Source organism: Neopelma chrysocephalum, unplaced genomic scaffold (genome assembly GCF_003984885.1).
Source record: "Neopelma chrysocephalum unplaced genomic scaffold, ASM398488v2 Primary Assembly neopelma1_138, whole genome shotgun sequence".
NCBI lineage: Eukaryota > Metazoa > Chordata > Aves > Passeriformes > Pipridae > Neopelma > Neopelma chrysocephalum.
Genome location: NW_020897800.1, coordinates 3,199,088 through 3,219,126, shown reverse-complemented (window position 1 = coordinate 3,219,126; position 20,039 = coordinate 3,199,088). Strand labels below are relative to the sequence as shown.

General features: G+C 43.4%; 1 long non-coding RNA gene across 1 annotated transcript in view; it reads left to right on the top strand.

Moving 5' to 3' along the window:
* LOC113975465 overlaps positions 1-17,679 on the top strand; it is a 34,701-nt gene extending 17,022 nt beyond the window's left edge. The window contains exon 3 of the long non-coding RNA XR_003536830.1: positions 17,517-17,679. This is a non-coding gene — a long non-coding RNA (uncharacterized LOC113975465). The remainder of the gene's footprint in view (positions 1-17,516) is intronic.
* The last annotated feature ends 2,360 nt before the right edge of the window (positions 17,680-20,039 follow it).

The following is a 20,039-nucleotide window of genomic DNA, read 5'->3' as shown; positions in this document are numbered from 1 at the left end:
AATTTTAACGGGGAAGTTAATTTCTGGCTCCCTTGCCTGCTCCTTGTTCCAGCTGGGGAGGGAGTGATTCCATCCCAGGGCTGAAGTCTGGCGTGTCTTGGCTGCACTTGGAGAGAAGCTGCCACCTTTCACATAAGGGATTGCTTTTATGGGATGGGTGAAGCTGCCAGGGAGCAGAGGAAGGAGGTGGGAAGGTGGCAGCTACTTCATGGAAGTTGCTACAGATCCCAGTTTCCTTTGGAATTCGTGTGTGACCTTCCCTGAGGGAAGAAAGTGGCCAAACTTCTCAAACATCATTAGGACTAATTTTCAGTCTTGCCAGTTGCACCAAAAAGACAAAAGCTCTGTGGAGACTGTGCTGCCCACCCTGATTCCTCTGGGTCAGGAGTGGGGCACATCCAGGTACATCCTCCCAGTGACATCCAGCTCAATGGAGGAAGAGGAAGGAGTAGAAAACCCCACCCTCCTGAAATGAGTGTCTGGAAAACGGGGATTTTTGAGCGTGTGAATGAGACAGTCGCAGGAATACGGAATGTGGACCGAGGATGCCGGGGGAATTGTTTCCATAGAAACCCAACCACGGAGGCTCACATGGCTCCCCCATCTCAGACTTACAAATTCATGTGATTACCTTAATGGTCAACATAATGGATTGGAAAAAAGGGATGGGTGATGAGTAAAATTTGCTCTGAGTTGGCTGCAGATGTGGGGAGCCTCGTGCTGGAGCCCTGGGTGAGGGCAGCTCAGGGTGGCTCCTGTGCTGGGGGTGTGTGACTCCCAGGGGCTGCAGTAAATCAGGACTAACTCCTGAGGACTCAGTGCCATCCTACTGGTGTCAAACAGAGGGAATCAGGCCTGGTTTCTTTTAATTAATTTGAGGGGGGAAAAAAAAAGCTCTCCATTTTTTTCTTGATGCATTGTTCTCCCACCTTTGTCGCCCGGTCCTTTTGCGGGGCTGGAGATGAAATCTTGTGCCCGTGAATCAATGGAGTTCAGAAATGCCCCAGGAAATGCTGGTCTGAAATGTTCTCAGTGGAGGCACATGCCAGATTTTATGAGGGGCCCCTGGGAGTCTGTTTTCTTCATTTGTTCGTGGAAACATCTCTTCTTGGAAAAGCCAAGGTGTTTAGGGCTAATTTATGTTCCTTCAGCCCCTTCAAAGAAACCAACACCTAAAAGTGGTGTGGTTTTGGATGATGGGCTTAAATGGCTGAGCTTTGACATTAACAAAGGGTATTTAACTTTTGGTTTCAGGAAGTGAGGGTGTTCTGGGCTTTTATGGGTGGCATTTCTAGGGTCTGGGCATGATCCTGGGTGAGCTCCCAGTGATGCCAGCTGAGGTTTTTGTGGAATACTGTTGGCCAGTCCTGCACAGGCACAAGCAGAACAGGTTGCTGTGATATCTCAGCAGCAGCTGATAAGATGGTACTTGTGATCCTCTGGGAAGCAGGAAGGATGAGACACAACCCATGTTGTTATTTTATATATTTATATAATTATATATAATATTATTAATATAATAATATATAATTAATATATAATAATATTAATATAATATTATATATAATATTATTATATATTATTATTTATATAATTATCAGGGATATGCATCCCAATAGCTCCCATAAACCCCCAAATGCAACACTCATATAGGAGACAAATTTTGTGTGGGAGAAGAGGCTAAAACATGGGGTTTCAAGTCCTAGTGCAGATGTGTGACTTGGGCTGCTCTGACCATCTCCTGTGATCCTCTGCTTTGATTTGGGCTGAGCTGACATGCTCTATCTGATTTTTTTTTTTTTAAACATCCAAAGCTTCACAACCCACAAACTTCATCTTTAATGATAGTCATTTGTGCTCTATTTAGAAGACACTCTGTGTGGAGGGGAAAGAAGGGCTTGGAAATGGAGACAGGACAATTTTCCACGTTTTGCAGTAACATGTTTGTGAGCCACTGCCCTGTTATCCAAGAAATGGCTCCACAGCCAGGAGTTTGTGTGATGTTATTTTTCTGGGTGCATTTCTGGGGGGGGAAAGGAAAATAAAGGCTAAAATGATGGAGGAGATGGCTCCCATCTCTCCTCCTTCTTCCCCCAACCTCTCAGAGCTGTCAAAAAGTTGCTGAAGGCCCTGAAAGGCTTAAGAGTAACCCAGGTCCAGGCTGGTTTGTTGGCAGCTGTGAGAGGAAAACATCTGGGCTTTGGGAAGGTCAGCCAGGAATGACATAGCTGCAGATCTGCAAGGCAATCAAAGAGCTGCAGGGTCCCACCCAGGAGAGAGGAGAAACCCCAGAGGCAGCTGGGCCAGAACTGAGACAGGATTAACAGGGAGAAGCATTTCCCCCCTCAAACTTTGTGTGTGGGTTCAGTGCTGACCCTGCCCCATGTTGGCCTGGTTTTGAAACGCCCTCCCCGGGACTAATGGGTGAGATTGTTCTTCCATGGCTCCTGAATTACAAGTTTTTTTGTGGTGAATTGAGTGATGTTTGACATTTTTCTTAAGGACCTGGACTGTGGAGTGTGTCAGGAGCCTTGAGGTGCCCTAATTTTAGATGGAACCTCTGAATGACTAAAATCAAAATGTTGCCTGGTTGATTTTAGTAGCCAGCATGGGGCTGGGTTTGGGGTCTGTGATGAACACAGGGGTGATCACACAGGGATGTTTTATTGACTACTGCACAGAGGCTTTTCCTGCTCCTCACCCCACCAGTGAGGGTGAACAGGGAACTGGGAGGGGACACAGCCAGGACAGGTGACCCCACCTGACCACAAGGATATTCCAGACCATACATTGCCATGATCAACATATAAATCTGAGTAGCCACTCCTGACTTCCCAAAACAAGGAGAGAAAAGGTACAGCCTGTCCCCAAACCCTCCCTTTAAGCAAACATCCTCTCTGCCCTGGACACTGTTGGAAGTAGAAGATTGTTGGTTTACTGATGGTTTTTCCCCATCAATTAGTGAGAAGTGTAGCTTGAACCAACTTTGTCAAGGTTTTTATGTCAGGGAGACTTTTTACTGAACTGCCTCTGCATGGGAAATGTAATTGGTTGCCAGCTCACACTTCCCTGACCCGTTCCCAAAGCTATTTCATTTGATTGTGTTGGGTGATATTCCTGGAATTATTTCTTGACTTTTATCTGAAATCCATTGATAATGGTTATTTAAGCTCTTTCTGTGCTATCTGGTTGTTTTAATTTCAGGCAGTGCATCGAGGAGTTTAAGTGTGTATTAGTTATCATATTGATGGATCAGCCAAGCAAGGAACATTTGCAAATTCACATATTCCTTTTCACTGACCTGTGATAGTTGAAAGATAAGCCTCTTGCATGCCATTAGCAGTTGGAGCATCCATAAACATTTCTTGGTGTGTTTTGACGTTGTTTTGGAATAGTTGGAGTATTTACATGTAGATTTTTTTCCCTTGACTCTATCCTAAAATACTAATTGCCTGTGTGGTTTGCTGTTTGCCATTTATTCCATGCTTTTCCTTTAAAATAGCAATGATTTAGTTTGGGCTCAGTAGATTTAGAGCTCAACTTCTGCAAAAGCAACCCTGCTGATGTTGTTTTGGTGTGAAATAACACCCAGAGGAAGCACAAACAGCACCAATGCTCTGCTTGGGGTTGATACAAGGAAAAGGAAGAATAAGAGATTAGAATCACCAGAGCTAGAGGTGCAAAAACTTCAGTGTTTTGTGTTACTCTATTCTCCACACAGAACTCAGAGAGTGTTGGACTCTCCAGCAAATGTGATACAAAATTTCTGGATCCACTGATACATCTGAAAACGGGATGAGTTTGGGTGAAGTCAACGGGCTTTGAGAATGATTGTTGGAAAGAATTTGGCCCCTGGAATGATCCGTAGGGGTTTTGTGGTGCGGCGCTGGTTGCTTGAGGACAAATGAATCCGTGTGTCTGCGGGTTTTCCATAGGAACATCCTCAGGAAACAGGGTGGGTCAGCTCCTGCTTGGCTTCTGAACTGTAGGTCTGTGCTCAGCTGCTGCCAAAATTTGGTACCTGTGGTCAGGTGTACTCTGAGTTTAGTGTCTGATGATCCTTTGACCGTCTTTTTGCAGTATATGTGATTTTCCCACTGCTTCACCCAAAATTCTTTCAGATGTAACTCTGTTAAAATCTCTTAAAACTGGTTAAAACTTGGTAACTTGATGACACGTGATGGAAGGAGATCCCTTCAATCTTTAATTCAGCTGACCCAGATGTGGAATCAACAGAATTATATTTACACCCTCTCCAATAGTGTTGTGAGGCTTCATTCACTCAAGGGTGCAAATCACTTCATGATTCTTGGATAAAAAATATAAAATAAAGAGCACAGGCTGCAGGAGTGGTAAAGAATAATCTCCTGTTTAAAATTTCACAAGCATCTTAGTTCTGTCCCACACCACCTCTCTGGATTCCTGGTAACTGCACCAGGAGTTAGATCTGGTCCTTAGGCAGGGAATTAATCTGGATTATTCTTACAAAACACATCTCAAGTGAAACTTTTGCCTATATTTTTCCCAGAAGATTCTTCTCTTTCAGTCCAGAATTTTATCAGCAATTCTTATGCTAACAGGGGTCAGGAGATGAGATGTTTCTCACGTTACACTTGAAGCTTCTCATGAATAATGGCCTGTATCACCTCTATTGTCTGTCCAAAACATAAGCAACCAGACATAAGACCAGAGGAGAAATTTAAAGAGTGCTGAATAAACCAGCAGGACAGACCAAGAACTAAGATAGTCACAGAGTGAAACAAATACAAGGTGGAGCAGATGGTTATTTGGGGAAATATCCAAGCAGATTAACTACCAGGCAGCTAGAGAATGAGTCAGTCCCTGGTTAAAAACTACCCTGAAATCTTCAGAGCAAGATGAACTGAAGCACAGATGAACATCACTGTAGCCAAAATAAATTAGAGGTCATTATTCCCCAGTGAATTTTCTTAAGTGTTAAGTAGAGCACATCAGGCTTTTCAAAGAAATCTGAGGGGGGTTGCCACACTTCAGACCATCACTTGCTCCTGTGCAAGGGCAATCTGTCCATTTGGAAGCAATTTTTCCCATTAGTATTGTCCTTTTCTTCTTCTTCTAATTAATTTCTTTGCCTTTTTTTGTTCTCATATATATGTATGTGTATGGGGGAAAAAAAAATAGCTGCAGTTTGGGCAGGATGAGAATCCCAAAATGCGTGGGGCTGGAAATTGCCATCATGGAAATTTTAGTTCCCCCCCCCCAAAGCCCTTCAATCTTTTCCTTCAGTGAGACTGCAGCTGCCATCTGATTTGTATTTATATATGCTCTTTATAGATATTAATGCAATAACAGATTAAACCTAAAGTAACTGTTACTACACAGAGACATCTCAGGGGGCTGATCTTGCAAACACTAATGCCTCTGAATAACTTTAATCTTGTGCATTGTATATTTGAATTTAATGGGGACTTCTTGCATGCCAAAGTTTCTCACATTTGTGAATGTTTGCTGCAACTTCAGACTTTCCCCATATGTTGATGTCAATTTGTTTTTGCAACCTCAATACGGTTTAGAAACCTAAGGCTCTGATCACGGTTTGTATATGTTTTTTTCCCCAGTTCTTCAGGCTTCTTTGGGCCAGATTTTCAACTGGAAAAACAGGCTAAAACCTCACTGCTCAACCCACTTATTTATACCAGGCTAAACTTGCCTTACAGAGGGTGTTTTTTTGGGTCTGAGCAAGCTCATAGGTAATCTGAGTTATAGGGGGGCAACGCTGTTTTTACAGCATCAGCTTCTCAAAACACTTTCTGAAGGTGAATTCCTAAGAGAAACTGGATTAAAAAAGCTTGGAAAATGGTCTGATAAGCCAGTAGTGTTTGTATAAATAGCTGGAAGTGTCCAGGACACAGACAGGGCAGGTGTATCAAACTTGTCCAGTGGAGCTGGCCTCTGATCTCTCTGTAAGGTAAACTCAGTGTTCAGACTCACTCTTTTTGTTCTGCAGGATCATCCACTCTGTGGGTTTTAGGTGCCAAAAACTGCTTAGAGTTTTTTTTTACCAGATTATTAATTTTACCAGATTTCTACAAAATGCAAAGCTTTGATAAAACCACTCCAGACCAAACAAGGCTGGTCTCAGAATTCTTTGGGGGGAACCAAAAATCTGTTCCTCTTGGACTCTCACACACAGGTGTTCAAACTCATGTGCCTTCTCCAGTGAGCCAAAGCAGTGTATAATCCTGATATTCTGCCTTTGAATCACACTCCCAGTGCACACTCAGCCTGTTGTGTTCCCCTGCAGAAAGCTGAGCCCAAACACCAGCGGTGAGCTTGGAGTTCAATAATAATGGTAATTTTCCAGGCTAATGGAAGGGGAATAAACTCTTCCACAAGGCAGCTGCTGTGACCATCAGCAAAGTCTTATTCCTGCAGGTTCAACAGTTTATGTGGGACTGATGTACCCTTGGAGAAGAGGTGAATTCCCTTTAGAAATGCAGCAGCTGACTAAAAGAACACTGATGTGTCTGTGTTTGCAGTTAGGGCTCAATAACTCTTGGCATAAATCTGAGAAGCATCTGATAGGACCTCAGATTATCCAATTTCTCAGCTTTTGAGTGAATAAGACTTGTTTCTTGGCCCACAGAAATGTAAATAGATTTTCTTTATTCCTGTGTCTTGGCATTATTTAAAATTAAGATGGTTTTTGTAAGAGTTATCTCTATCTCTGTCAAAACTAAATATACATGTGTGTGTGTGTATACAAGTGTAGGAGAGGTAGGAGAACAATAAGAAGGTGAGAACCAAGGTAACAAACCCAAGAAAATCATTAGGCAGTTGAATTAATGAGATATTTCCTTAAGTAGCACAAATAACATTGTCCATAACCTTTTTGTCACAAGTTCCAACTCCTGAGGTATTAAAGGAGTGCACAAGACTTGTCAGTCTGAACAACAGAAAGTCATTTGGGACAGTTAAAATACCGGCTGGGGCTTTTCAAATGGGATATTTTTCATATTTCATTGGATATTCAAGGGTTTTATCAGTTTTAGGCTGCTGCATCCATGTAGGAAATCCCAGTGTTGGTCATCCAAGGGCTCAGACACTTTGGAGAGGTCTAGTTTTAAATATCTAAAAATTAGGAGTTTGGGGTTGTGCTGGTCAGTCAGGATCTCTTTGTAACCAATGAAGAGAAGGGGGGGCATGTCCAAAGAGTGAATAACTTTAAATATTTTAGATCCTGGGGTAGGAAGAAGTGAGTTGTCTGCTGGAATTGTTGCTCTTCCCATTCATCGTGGAGGGAGACCGTGAATAGTTGTGATAACTGATATTTTTACATCAAAACTTACGAGTATAAAGTCAACCCTAAACATGTAATGCCTGTATTTTAAAAGTTTAGTCATTGGGAGATGCAGATAAAGGCCCTGTGAGGGTCTTTTGTTGGTTGGTTTTAAGTAGAGTCTCCATCCATGGGCTATTCCTGAAAATCTTCACAGCATCTGTGGGCACTTACACAAGTCTTGAAGGAAAAAACCTCTCTCTCATTTGGGTGCCTAGGAAATATAAAATTTTCCCCATTTTCCCTGCCTCTTGTGGAAATCCCTCCCCTTTCTTCAGATCTTATACCATGTCCAACCTCTTCCAGCCTTTCAGTCCCATCCACATCCTCAGGATATTTTAGCACCTTGATGCCATTGAAGGTCCCTTCCAACCCATCCCATCCTATGATCTCACTTGAGGTTTTCCTCTAATTTTCTTCTCTGCCTTTTAATAATATTGTGCTGTCAGGTAATGATCTGTAAAAGGCAGGTGCTGAAATACTGAAATACCTGCTTTTATTTGGATGGAAAGGAGGTGGTTGGAGCACTCTGGATTTGGAGGAAGCTGAGGTGGGATTCCTAGAAAGGAGACATAAGAGAGATTTTACAGGTGGTGCCTGGGTAGCAGCATCCTTGTTGAATTGATTGTTTTAATGCTGAGCTGTAATTGTAGTATTAATCATGTGCTAGAGCACCAGGAGCATTGGGAAGGTGCCTTTTTAGTTACAGTAAAAAGCAGGAAAATGAATAATTGCTATTTAAAATGTTGGGATTGAACCCAGGACCTTGGTAGCTGAATTCCCAGAAATGTGGAACTCCCAAAGCTTAGGTCTGGCCGTGACTTTGAGCAGTCCAGGTGGCTACTTTTTGTGTCCTGTCTGCTGGCAGGGGCTGAGTGAGGCCCCACAGCTTTTGCAGACAGATGCATTTCCAGGAGCCCAGATGCTGCCGTTGCCCAGCCACCAGACAAGGCAAACAATCCGAGAAGCCTCCTCTCCATCAAATCCACTTGCAGTGGTCGCTCCCAAAGCTCCTCTGAGAGAGATGAGGAAAAGGAGCCCGGGAATCCCTGCTGAAAGCCTGTCCAAACCCATTTCAAATGTAAAAAAAAAAAAAAAAATGAAGAGAATAGCAGTGTGTGAGCCTGTCTGCAGCCACAGCAGAGGGGAGCAGATGTAAGCAAGCCTGCCTGTGCCTCCTGAAGCTCTGGGAGCTCCTGGAAGGCAGCCAGTGCTGAAATAATGGCTGGAGGCAGCACCCCTTTCTCCCCTCTGCCTGACCTGCTCTCAGACAAGACATTTGTAGGTTATTCAGCTGGGGAGCACACACTGTGCCTGGCAACTGGGCAGAGCAGGGCACTGTTCAGGGCTGCAAACCTCCAGTCACGCCGGGGGAACCTTGGATTGTGTCAGCAGTGCCACCTGCCCCAGTCCTGGGCTCAGGGACTCCCTGGAGCTGCTGAATCTTAGTTATTAAATGCACAAAACTACCTGGGGGTGTTGGGAGAGGGCCTTGGAGGTCACTGAGGTGTGTGTTGGTGCTGCCACTGTGCTCCAAAGCCTGTTCTTCCTGCCACACCTACGACTGTGTGCCTTTATGTCCCCTGCACAGAAAGGACAAGATGCAGTGATGTGCAGTATAAATATTTTGCATTCAACTTCCTATTCAAAGTTCCCTTTTCTCAATCTTACCACTTCTCCCCCTAGATTCCTTTTCTCCTGTTTCTTTAGCTCAACTCTCCCGTGCTTTATTGTAAATGAATTGTCTTTGCTTGGGCACAATTTATTTATTTATTGTCCTTTGTCTGGGCGTCTCTCACTGTGCTTTAGTTGCAATTATTTGGCAAGTCAGCTCGTGGGCATGGTCCCATTTCCCTGTTGCCCTGGTGTTTTCAGTTCCCATCCTGGGTGCTGGAGCTTGCAGCCTGTGTCTGGCTCCATGGATGGGCACATTCAGCTGCAGCAATAACAAGGCTGGTTTTTTGTTTGGTTTTTTTGTTTGTTTGTTTGTGGTTTTTTGTTGGTTTTGGTGTTTTTTTTTATTTAAGGATGCTGCTGAAATTTGAAATTACTGAAATCTGAGCATAAAAGGTATCAAGAGGCAAAGCCAGGAATGATCCTTTAAGAGCACTCCTTGATATTTGGTGAAGTGAACCTTGAAAAACCTCCCTTGTTTCCTGTTGTTCCATCCCTTGTTTTCTCTCATAAAGGCTTTTTTTCCCCTTTCCAAAATACACAACCTCCCTGGAAGTCTATTGCTCCCAAAAGAAGGTCTTGTTGTAGGTTTTGACCCAGGTCCATCTCCTATCACAGCTGCAGCTCCTTCCCTTTGAGGTAAAAGCCAAAGCTGCTGAAATAATGTCAGTGCTGGAGATCGGGGCCTTCATCTGCCCCAGAGGAAGGGTTGGTGCTGGTGGGGGAACTTCTCCTCTGGTTTCCTGCCCAAGGCAACACAAGGGGATCTTTCAGGAGGCAAAATTTGTCCCTCATCACTGCTGACCCACTCTTGCCTCCTGCAAGGTCCTCCAGATCACTCCTTCCTCCCAAGCTGCTTGTCAGGTGGCAAAACCTGTCGGTTTGAGCTCAACACTCAAAAAGAAGGTTTTTTTTTTTGTTTTTTAAGGCACAAAATCTACCTTTTAAAAGAAAGGCAATTCCAACTGCAATCCTTTTACCAGTGGCCATGTTCTGGTTAACTGCAGTTTTCCCTTTCCTGTCGTGTTCAGCTCCTCCAAACAATCCCCCCAGCGCCCGCAGTGAGGGAATTGAAATGTGCTTTGGCAGCTCCAGCCTGCAAAGCCTCGATAATTTTTTGTCATCGATCCAAAAATCTTATGCCAGTTCACTGACGTGAGGTCACTCTAATTTCATCCCAGGGCTGCTGGTAGAGGGTGATTTTTTTCTTTTTTTTTGGTGTGTGTGTGTGTGTGTCCCGACTGCCCTCACCCCCTGCCCAGCTCTCTTGCCCCCACCTCGTTTTGTTGGAGGTTAATCACTGCGTGAGGTAACTCCAGCCTTGGCATGTGTTGTGAGCTGGAAATCTGGTGGCTAATTACTGCCTTCAGAGCAGAGGAGGAGGCTGCAGAGTCCTGCCCTGGGAGGGACTGTGCTCACATCGCAGGGAGGACATCCCTGGCTCACACCAGGCTGAGCCTGGAAGAAAAATAGGCTTCTCTTTATAATCTAGAGAGTCTGCTTGGTGCTTAACAACAGAAAATACCTGTGTGGAAAGGAGACTGTCCTGCTTTTAAACGAAAAAAATAATCCTGTGTGATTTCTGCTTTGAGCATTCAGGGCTTTGGGGTGACACCGAGGCTTAAACGTCCCCAAAAATCTCGCTGGGAGGATGAAATTTTCTTTTCTTTTCCCCTTTCTGGTCACGTTTTACCACTGGAGTTACTCAGCGAATTAATAGGTATAGAAATGCAAAGCTCTTTTCTTATTACACGCCATCGATCTGATTGCAGTGTCATTAATTGAAAGACTCGGGAAATGTGATGGATGGTTCAGTTCAGGATTCCACATTCGTTTTGGCATAGCCCTGCAGGAGAAAAGCTGCATGAAGCTGATTGAAGGGCTCTTTTTGTCTGACATGAATTATTCTTTCATTGTCAAACCTTGTAACAGCATTCAGACATAGGGAGATTTACAATGTGAAATCCTAAATGGGGTCTATTCTTAAAATAAAATTAGAAAAAAAAAAAAAAGAAAAAAGAAAGAGAGAGCTTTATCTCGCGACGTTGAAAATAGCTACGTTTAAAAAAAAAATAAAACAACCCACAACTATTCCTACAAATTAAATATCTTCTGCAAAACCCAAGGGGCTGATGTTTCTCACTTAATTTTAAATTATTCCAATGGCAAGGCCTTAAATGAATAAAACAATTGCTTTAATCACATAACGGTTGTCAACATTTTTATTACGTTCAAATATATTTGTTTGTCTGAGAGGGTTTGTTTGTTCTCCCCACTGCTGTCATTTACCTAACAGAACCATTAGTTGGGACTCCTGCTCATCCTGCAAAATGAGACCAGGTTGGCTTTTTTTCTTTTGGGGGAAAACCTGCCTGGACGTTGCCGAAATGCTTATTTAAGGAAATCATTTTAGAAAACATTATCAAAGAAAAACCAAAACAACAAAAAACCCCTCTCAGTGTTGTGTGCAGGGTTTCAGCTTCTCCCAGCTGCTGTCTGCAGGCAGATCTTGTCAAATGGCTTTGTGGGGTTTCATTTTTTGCTGTTGATCCTGGTTTTGCAGTTCCGTGGTTAAATTCTTGCTCTTTTTGCGGGTCGTAAAATTTTTTTTCAAAAACTCCAAGACTTGCCTGCAGTGCTGGGAGATACAACTCTTAAAAAAGTAGCAGAGGGGCTCAGCCCCGCTTGGCTTTTCCACGCCGGGGCGTTTGTGAAGTCGATGAAGAGTTTTGAATGCCAAGTAGCCACCCAACTTGTAGCCTCATTTACGAATAAAATACTGAAATAACATTATACGAGATGGGAATCAATGTCATGCCTATTACAAATGCTGGAGCTGGGAGAATAGCTAGATTACACAGAGCAGGCAGATTAGATGAAGAAGAGTATTCGATTACATTACATCTGATTAGTGGTGTCTATTCATCTGCGTGGGGCTTCTTTCTTTTTTTTTTTTTCCCTGAAAGAAAGCTGACTTATTTTATCTGAATTGGGAGCGTTTGAAGGAGTGATGGTGCAGACTAAGAGTGAGAAGAACAGGGCGTTAAATAGTGGTAAAAATACGCAGCTCTCTGCTTTAACCACCTTCCTCCCTCAGCCCTCACGGTTTTGGGTGCCCAAGTGTGTTATAGCGGGCTGAGAACTATAGGAACGAGCACTTTTAATATGATTTAACTACTTCTCAACCCTAGATGAGCGTGGAGTGGTTACTCTCTGATTGAACCCCTAAACAAATGCCCCTTTTCCACCAGAGCTGTGCACTTGCAGGCGATGACACCGGCCCCACGAACGAGATGAGTAATTCCCATTAAAAAGGGGGGAAAAATCAGCCTTTCCAGAGCCTAAGAAATAAACGGCGTCGATGGGAAATGTTGTTCTCATCCCCCGCCCCCTCCCCCCTGCCTATCTGCATGTGATACCCTCCCCAACGTGGATTTTTAAGGTCTCATTGTTCGGCGAAGGGGCGAGAATTATTTTGGTTTTTTTTTTTTTTTCGCCAGGGGTTTTTCCTGCCCTGGCGCCGGTGCCACCGCTCTCCTCGCTCTGGAAACCTCCTTCCTTGTGCTCCTGCAATTCCCAGCAGCTAAGTTTGGAAATGAAACTGCCTGGCGGGTCAGCACAACCCCCTCCAATCCCCCCCCCCCGCCTCCTTGAGCTTTTTGGAGCCCGTTATTTGCTTTATTTTTGGCTGTACACCCAGCTCTGGGACGCTCACACCCAGGGCTCCTCGAGGGGGCAAAGCCGGTGTGAAACTGCAGCTTTCCTTTAACCTTCCAGCCACTAGACTGGTCCTAAAAAAAAGGTGAGGGAGCTGGGGAGGGATTTCTTTAAGGAGGTGTTAGTTATATTTGAAATTTATTTATTAATTTTTTTTTTCCCCCCTTTCGTGTCATCTAAAGCTGAATAAACCCGACAGTTTCTCCGAGCCCCAAAAATCAGGAGGAATATTTTTCCTTTGGTGTCACTAATTAGCCTCCCACGGAAGCTGATATAAGTAGAAAGGGAGCTAACGAGAGGGTTGTGCAGCCCTTGCAGGACTCTGAGCATATTGCACGTGAGGGGGGAAAAAAAAAAATAAAAAAAGCTTCGTCTCAGCAACAAACTCCTAATTTTCGGAGTTCCCCGCGCTTGGAAGCGCGGGGTATGTAATTTCTGCAAATTAAATTAGAGTTGGGAGCCGTGGTCGCTCTGATCAGATCTGTGTAAATAACGTTGTCCACAGCCTGTGTAGTCACCTCTGAAATGCTCTCTGGATATCAGCCTTTTCTTGTGCTGGAGTCAGGGTGGTGCTGGATTTCGGAGCCTTTTCCATTTTATTGGTTTTGATTTTGTTCAGGGCTTTTTTTTTTCTTTTTTTTTTTAATTTATTTTATTTTTATTTTTTAGCCCATTTTGACTCTGACAGTTTTTAAAGGTGAGGCTCATTTTTGTGAGGTTAAGAAGAAGGAGAGAGTCAAAGGTACCGTATCTTTCTTCTTAATTGTTTGCCTTAAGTCTAAAACATCTGAAAAAACACCCTTAAAACGGTCTTAGAAGTAACAGTCGCTTAATTAATAAAAATAGTAACAGATTTAGCTTACCCTCTTTATGGACTTAACTTCAGGAAATTAGGCATCCACTCTGTCTCCTCTGGAATAATCAGCTTCTTATCTAATATATATGAAATGACCAAATACATCTTACATCATTTGCATCTTTAACTCAGGAACAATCGCTCAGAAAAATGGAAGCAACTGCTACAAGATCAGAGAATCTTGTCGTTTTCAAGCCTTTAAGCCACCCTTTATTTCCCTCTAGTTTGGCTTAATTTCCTTTTATTGTGTCGTTGGGGGACGAGAATATACAATGCCATGGCTAATTGTGTTACTCTTCACATTAATAACCTGCAACTTTCCATCACGGCGAGCGAGGAGCACGGAAAAGGCAGAAACAGATGCAATTATTTGGTGCTGGCTAAGTTACTGTACGTGACCCAGGTGCTGGAGTACTATTTGCATGTGTTTCTCACCTTTGTTCACCCAGACACATGGGGATCTCGAGCTATTGCTGACTAATTGATAGTTGTAGTAACTGCTATAGGCTCCTTAGATTAGAAATGCATGCAGACGTGTGTCTTGATTCAAACATTAAGGAACACACACACTCTCACTTACTTACATGGGCAGAAAGTCTTCATACTATTAGAGGTGTGTGATGGAGATAGCAGGACATAAAACAGAGGAGAGAGAGACACAGAGGGAGAGAGAGAGACAGAGACAGAGAGATGGCATGCAGCATATATACCCCTACAAATAGTTCTAAAATGCGTTTGCAAATGCAGAAGTCTTCAGAACCATCCAACAGTTCAGCACACCCTTTTTATCTCTTCTCTGCGGGACGTCTCCATCCAGATTACTCGAAAAAAAGCGGAAAAGGTGAGAGCTCTGCCATCTTAGCTCTGAATTCATCTGATTTCCTTTTTTTTTTTTTTTTTTTTATATCTCCCCCCCCTCTCCCCTTGTATTCCTCATGCCATTGTCCATTCTTATGATGGCAGCCGCCCTTGCTCTTGAATGCAAGTGTCACAGCGGGAGCAAAAAGGGTTCAGGGCTGCATTGTCAAAGCCATGGTTGCCTATTGTTTCTTAGCCTTTCACTGCTCTGCTTTTCCGAGCCTCTTTCCCTATCAGTGGCCCCTGTCAAGGGGAGGAGTAGGGAGAAAATTGCAAGAGTTAGTCGTCCTTTTTATTGCACACTGTTATGATAAACAGCCCAGCAATACATCCCACAAAATTAGGAATTATAACGACGGGACGGGGGGGGGGAAAAAGAGAAAAAAATTCTTTGTAAGGTTTTTTTTTTGCGTTTTGTCGCTGCCCTTATGTGTCAAAAGCTTGGTTTTTCTTAGGATAAGACTTTTGTATTGGTGTTTTGCCCAGCAAAAAATAGAGGCAGCTGCAAAGTGAACAGTGAGCTATTTAGCCACAAGGTAAAAATTTCCTGTTGCTATTTGGATACTGATGCTTTTCAATTTTAAGGGTGTGGGGGGGGAGGAAGCATGACTGAAAGCATTTCTCTAGCTGTCCATTCATTCATCCATCCATCCATTCATCTGTATTTCATGTTTTAAAGGCGATTGCAAATGATTTTTTTAAAAAGGCCAGAGAGGGGCTGTTTGCGAGTTGGTTTTGTTGGGAAAAAAATATCTCAGGGTAGGACGAGGTTTGTGTTTCAGGTGCTTGAATCTTGTGCTGGGAAAAGGAAGGGGGAACGACTGTCCTGCTCGTGCCAGAACGTGCTGGTTTGTCAGGTCATCTAAAAGTAAAATCTTGTCACAATTTCTTCCTTTCATTGGGGGGGGAAAAAAAACCCCAATATAGACAGGACTTTAAGTGACATTTAAGCATGTGTTTGATTGTCTTGTGTGCACCAGGCCAGCTTTTCCCGTGTTCCAAACTTCAGGGAGGTTACAAAGTCGTGGCCTCGAAAGTTTTTGTGTTTTTTTTTTTTTGTTTTGCTGCGTTTGATATTAAATTGTGTGGAGAATAAAATGATTTCTAAAATATGGCTTCCAAGGAGAGTGCAAACATATTTACGTATTCGAGTTGGAAACACTCTACTAATTTCACTTTCAGTATTTTTTTTTTGCTTTAAGAAAAATCTAACAAAGTGAAAGAGAAGCAAATGCAATTTCGTTTATGCTTATAAGTATTTCTGTAAATAGGAGCATCTTTTCAACCCTTAAATGTATACTTATTCTCCTCAGTGTGCAGTATATTTAGCAGTTAGGGGATTTATTTTTTAGAGGTCTATTATTACGTTATTTTGACTGAGCTATTGTGTGATCACAAATTATTAAAAGAAAACACTACAGACCGTTGAAATATGTGCTTCTTGAGCCTGAATATCTAAGTCATTGCAAATGTCTAGTGCTATTTTGTCTTGTCTAATAATAACAGGCAGAGTGCTTTCACAGATGTAAATATGGTTTAAGAAGCTTGCAGAGAAATACTCCTTAAACTGCTGAACAGTTGGGCTCTTGTTTTGGTTGTATTTCAGAATATCGAGTTGTCTGAGCCTCCCAAATGATTGTTGTGAGTTTAGTTTGAAAGAGAGGGGCGAGATATTTCACCTGAATTCACTCTTAACTCTCAGAACGCCGAAATAGGAGCGATTTGATGATTAAATTCTCTCATTCCATCCCACAGACAACTTTCTTCTCCTTTCAGTGTTTTTTACACGTATATATCGTCCTGCACCACCACGTTCTAGGTCGAGTATGTGTCTGTTTGGAAGATCTTTAGGTTTGAAACTTTTTGAAGAAACGATGAAAGAACTCCTGGCCTTGTTTTAAATCAAGCTCTGAATGCAGCCCAGGCCACCCTGGGAGCACAATGTTTAATTTCCATTCGACATCTGCCTTATATTTACCATTGCAGGCCGGGCTCGGCGTGGAAGGAGAGCGCTTATCGTTGATAAAAAAGTTTGGCATCTCTTTTGTCAGGGGTTGTAATTTCTGTTCTCTCAATCTGGACTGTCATTTTGTAAAAAATCTTTTGTCACTGGGGAGCTGAATGGAAAACCTGGAATGTGCAAGAGATTAAAGAAATGGGGGAAGAGGATTGGAACATGTGGAGCGATTCTGAGCGCTTGGCTCTCGGAGACAGATGGTGCCTAATCCTGATTTTTCCTTATTCCAGTGTAAATTCCGAGCTGTCCCACTGAATCCACTGCTGAATACTGATGAATCAGAATCAGGCCTGGCTCATTGCTTTGCTTTTTTTTTTGAGACTGTGGGCTTATCTGGCAGTGCTTTATGCATGCACAGCTCTCATTTTACACTCCTGATGAGAGATGCCCACTGAGTGACTTGGTGCTGATTGCAAACACAGGGGTGTAAAGCCTGGGTTTCACTCATTCCTCCTCCTTTAGACGTGCTATCAGTCTGACCTTCCAGGATCTAGGAATAAATATTTGAATAACTTGATGTGTTTTCTTTAGGTAGGTCCGGGGGAGGGAAATATTATCCTCTCCAAAGGACTGGGGTGGAATTTTGCATGTCTGGACATTCCACAGGGGCAGTGGGAATGGTGGTGGTGGTGGTGGCTGAGATGTCAGGTCTACCCTGGGAGAAAAAGAAGTTTATTCAGCCCAAAGGCAGAAACATTTGGCCCCACAGACTTATTTTTGCTGCAAAAACAGGTGATCCAGGGGGATTGACTGTTACAGCCTGGGGATTGAGAGAACTGTTTCAGGTAGAGAAGGGAAAACTTCACTCTGTGTTTAATTTTTTTAAGTGGATTTTTATCTCCTTATTAATCAAACCTACTTGTGTTCATGTTGATTTTAATATAGGAAAATAAAAAGGCTTTTTTCCTCCCTAGATCCATCCTGTAATCTGAGGATGAAATGCTCTGTGTGCAGCGTCAGCTCAGGTCCCAGGCACCTATTTAACTTTTCCTTGTGGGATTTCAGTGAAGCACAACCCTTCTAGTCCTGCTCTACATAGGAATAAATGCATCTCTTTTTTCCTTCCCCCCCTGTAGGAGTAACTTGATGACTTCAGTGGGAATTGCTCTTAAACAAGAGAGAGAGAAAGGGTCACCTGGATTCTCCTGGAGTGGGAGTCAGGGGCACAAGTCTCCAGGAAGGCACAAGAAGAGGATCTCAAATGCTGCCTCTTCTCCAGAGGCTCCATCCCACATCGAGGGCCAGGCAAGTATTGTTTCCCCTGGTTGGAGCTTCACTGGTGAGTCCTTACAAGGGTTTGCTTCTCACACAGGGAAATGGTGTCACTGAAGTTTTGTTTCATTAAAATTTGATGAGAATTTGCTTCATTAAGCAGAGGGTGGGTTCTTGTGCCCCACTGGCCAGTGTGGCATTGCACTCTTAGGGAGAGTTTATATGGTCCTAGTCAGGAAAAGATGAACCACTGGATTATTAAGCTTTTGCTAATTCCAAATCCATGTCTTGTTACCAACTGAGGCACACAGAGGTAGAGCAATCTCACTTGAAATCACTGGTTAGGTGACCCTCTGCATTTCCAGGCCTTTTGGGTTTTACAAAGCACCAGAATCAGGTCATTGGAGTGAATTTTGTGTCCAGGTGGGCTCTGCATGCCATGGGCAGCATCTCCCCCAGGCATTGTCACTGGTTTCCATGCCACTGTTTATAGAATTAGGTATTATTTGAGAGGAGCAAAGCAATTCCAGCCTGACAGGTAGAAAAGAGGTTGGTTACAGCCCTGTTCAAAGTGGAGGAGCCTGAAATAAGCCATGAAAGAACATATTATCTTCCACTGGGAAAAGCCTGCATGGAGAGACTCATTTAGCCATGGGAAGCTGGGGGAGAAGTGTGGAGTGAAAGACCAACCAGGCAATTACTCTGCTAATGGCTGAGATGAGGTTGGATTTCAGCAAATCAGTGCAAATTTGTGGTTAACTATGTCTGTTGAAAAGATTCTGAATGCAGAGAGTGTGAGGGGACGTTTTCCTTATCTGATGGAAAATGCCCCAGTGTTCAACATCAATTGGATGTTGAACTTTGTCAACATCCTGGATGCTCCAGGTGCAGGTGGAAGTTCTTGTCAGGGACTCTGTCCTGCTTGGGATGCTCTTCCCTGAACTTGAGACAGTTTTGTGCTGGCAGCTTTCACTCCTCCTTATTCAAAATGGGACAGAGTTTAAGCAAACCAGAACTTTGAAAGTCATTGTGTGAGCCCAGCAGAAAACTTTCATGTGAGAATGTTGGCAAGAAAGAGAAGGGGATTTTTTAATAATTGTTGTTTCCTTTCTAACTTGGGGCAATTGCTGTGTTTTGGTGCTGTGTGTCAGAAGTGCCACATATGCTCAAATGTGTCTTAATTCAGATTTCAGAACATCACTTCAGCTTTGCAGGATATCCCTTTCCCACGAGGTGATTTGGGTAGGAAAGCTATTTGTGGTGTAACTTCAGTTTTATTCAGACACTTGAAATCTTCTCAGTTGCCTTCTCCAGCCTGTGCATGGAATTCCCACATTTATTTACATGAATGCACTTTTCTGAACCAGAGCAGTGAGTGTGGAATTGTTGTGTGTGTTCTGAAAGTCGTGGACATTGTTTTGTTTCTTTACATTGACTTTGACTATGATGAAAAACTCAACCTGAGTGTGAGTCACAGGTTTAAAAAGGGCAAGTCTCACAGGTTGTGTTTTTAGCTGCCACTTGTTCCTTTGGTTTTACAACATTTTTTTGTCCATGGTTTGAGAAGGGACTGATGTCTAATGTCATTTAGAGAGTTTTAGATTAGATATCAGGAAGAAGTTCTTGGCTGTGAGGGTGGGGAGGCCCTGGCATGGGTTGTCCCATCCCTGGAAGTGTCCAAGGCCAGGTTGGAGCAACCTGGGCTAGTGGAAGGTGTCCCTGCCCTGGCAGGGGATGGGACTGGATGATCTTTTAGATCCCTTCCAGCCCAAACCATTCTGGGATTTCTGTAAGGTGCAGAGGCCTGTTCAGGGCTTTATCAGAGGGAAAGTGGAGCTCTGCACTGTCAGGATTTCCCATCCTTCACAGGTTCTCATTATCTTGTCCAGCTTCATCCTATTCTTATGTGGCAAAAGGGGAAGGAATGAGATTAAGAAGCTCCATGATCTGCTGGGTGGAGGGGGGGCATCAGCTGGGGCAACACTGGATGGAGCCCCAAGCACCTGAGGAATGTGCTGGGTTGGGTTTGTGCTGAAGGAGCAATAAACAGTTGCCAGTCACGTTCTTCTTCCTGCAGAATCCACCTCAGGCTTTGTTCCTGGTTATATCTCCCCCCGTTCTGCTGTTGGTAACTACCTTGATACCCAACTCTGGTTCATATTCCTGCCTGTGCATGGAAAATCCTTCCAGTTTCTGCCAAGTCATCACCTTCTCAACATGCAAATCCTTCCTCAAACCTCCCTTCTTCGGTATTGACCACATGAGATGATTTATTCTTCTAATATATCTGCATATTTGTCAAGGCTGGAGATAGATGAGCTGGACAGTGGGCAGGGATCTAAATGAGCTGTGTGGTATTTTCACTGCAAGCAGGGTTCTTTTTTCCT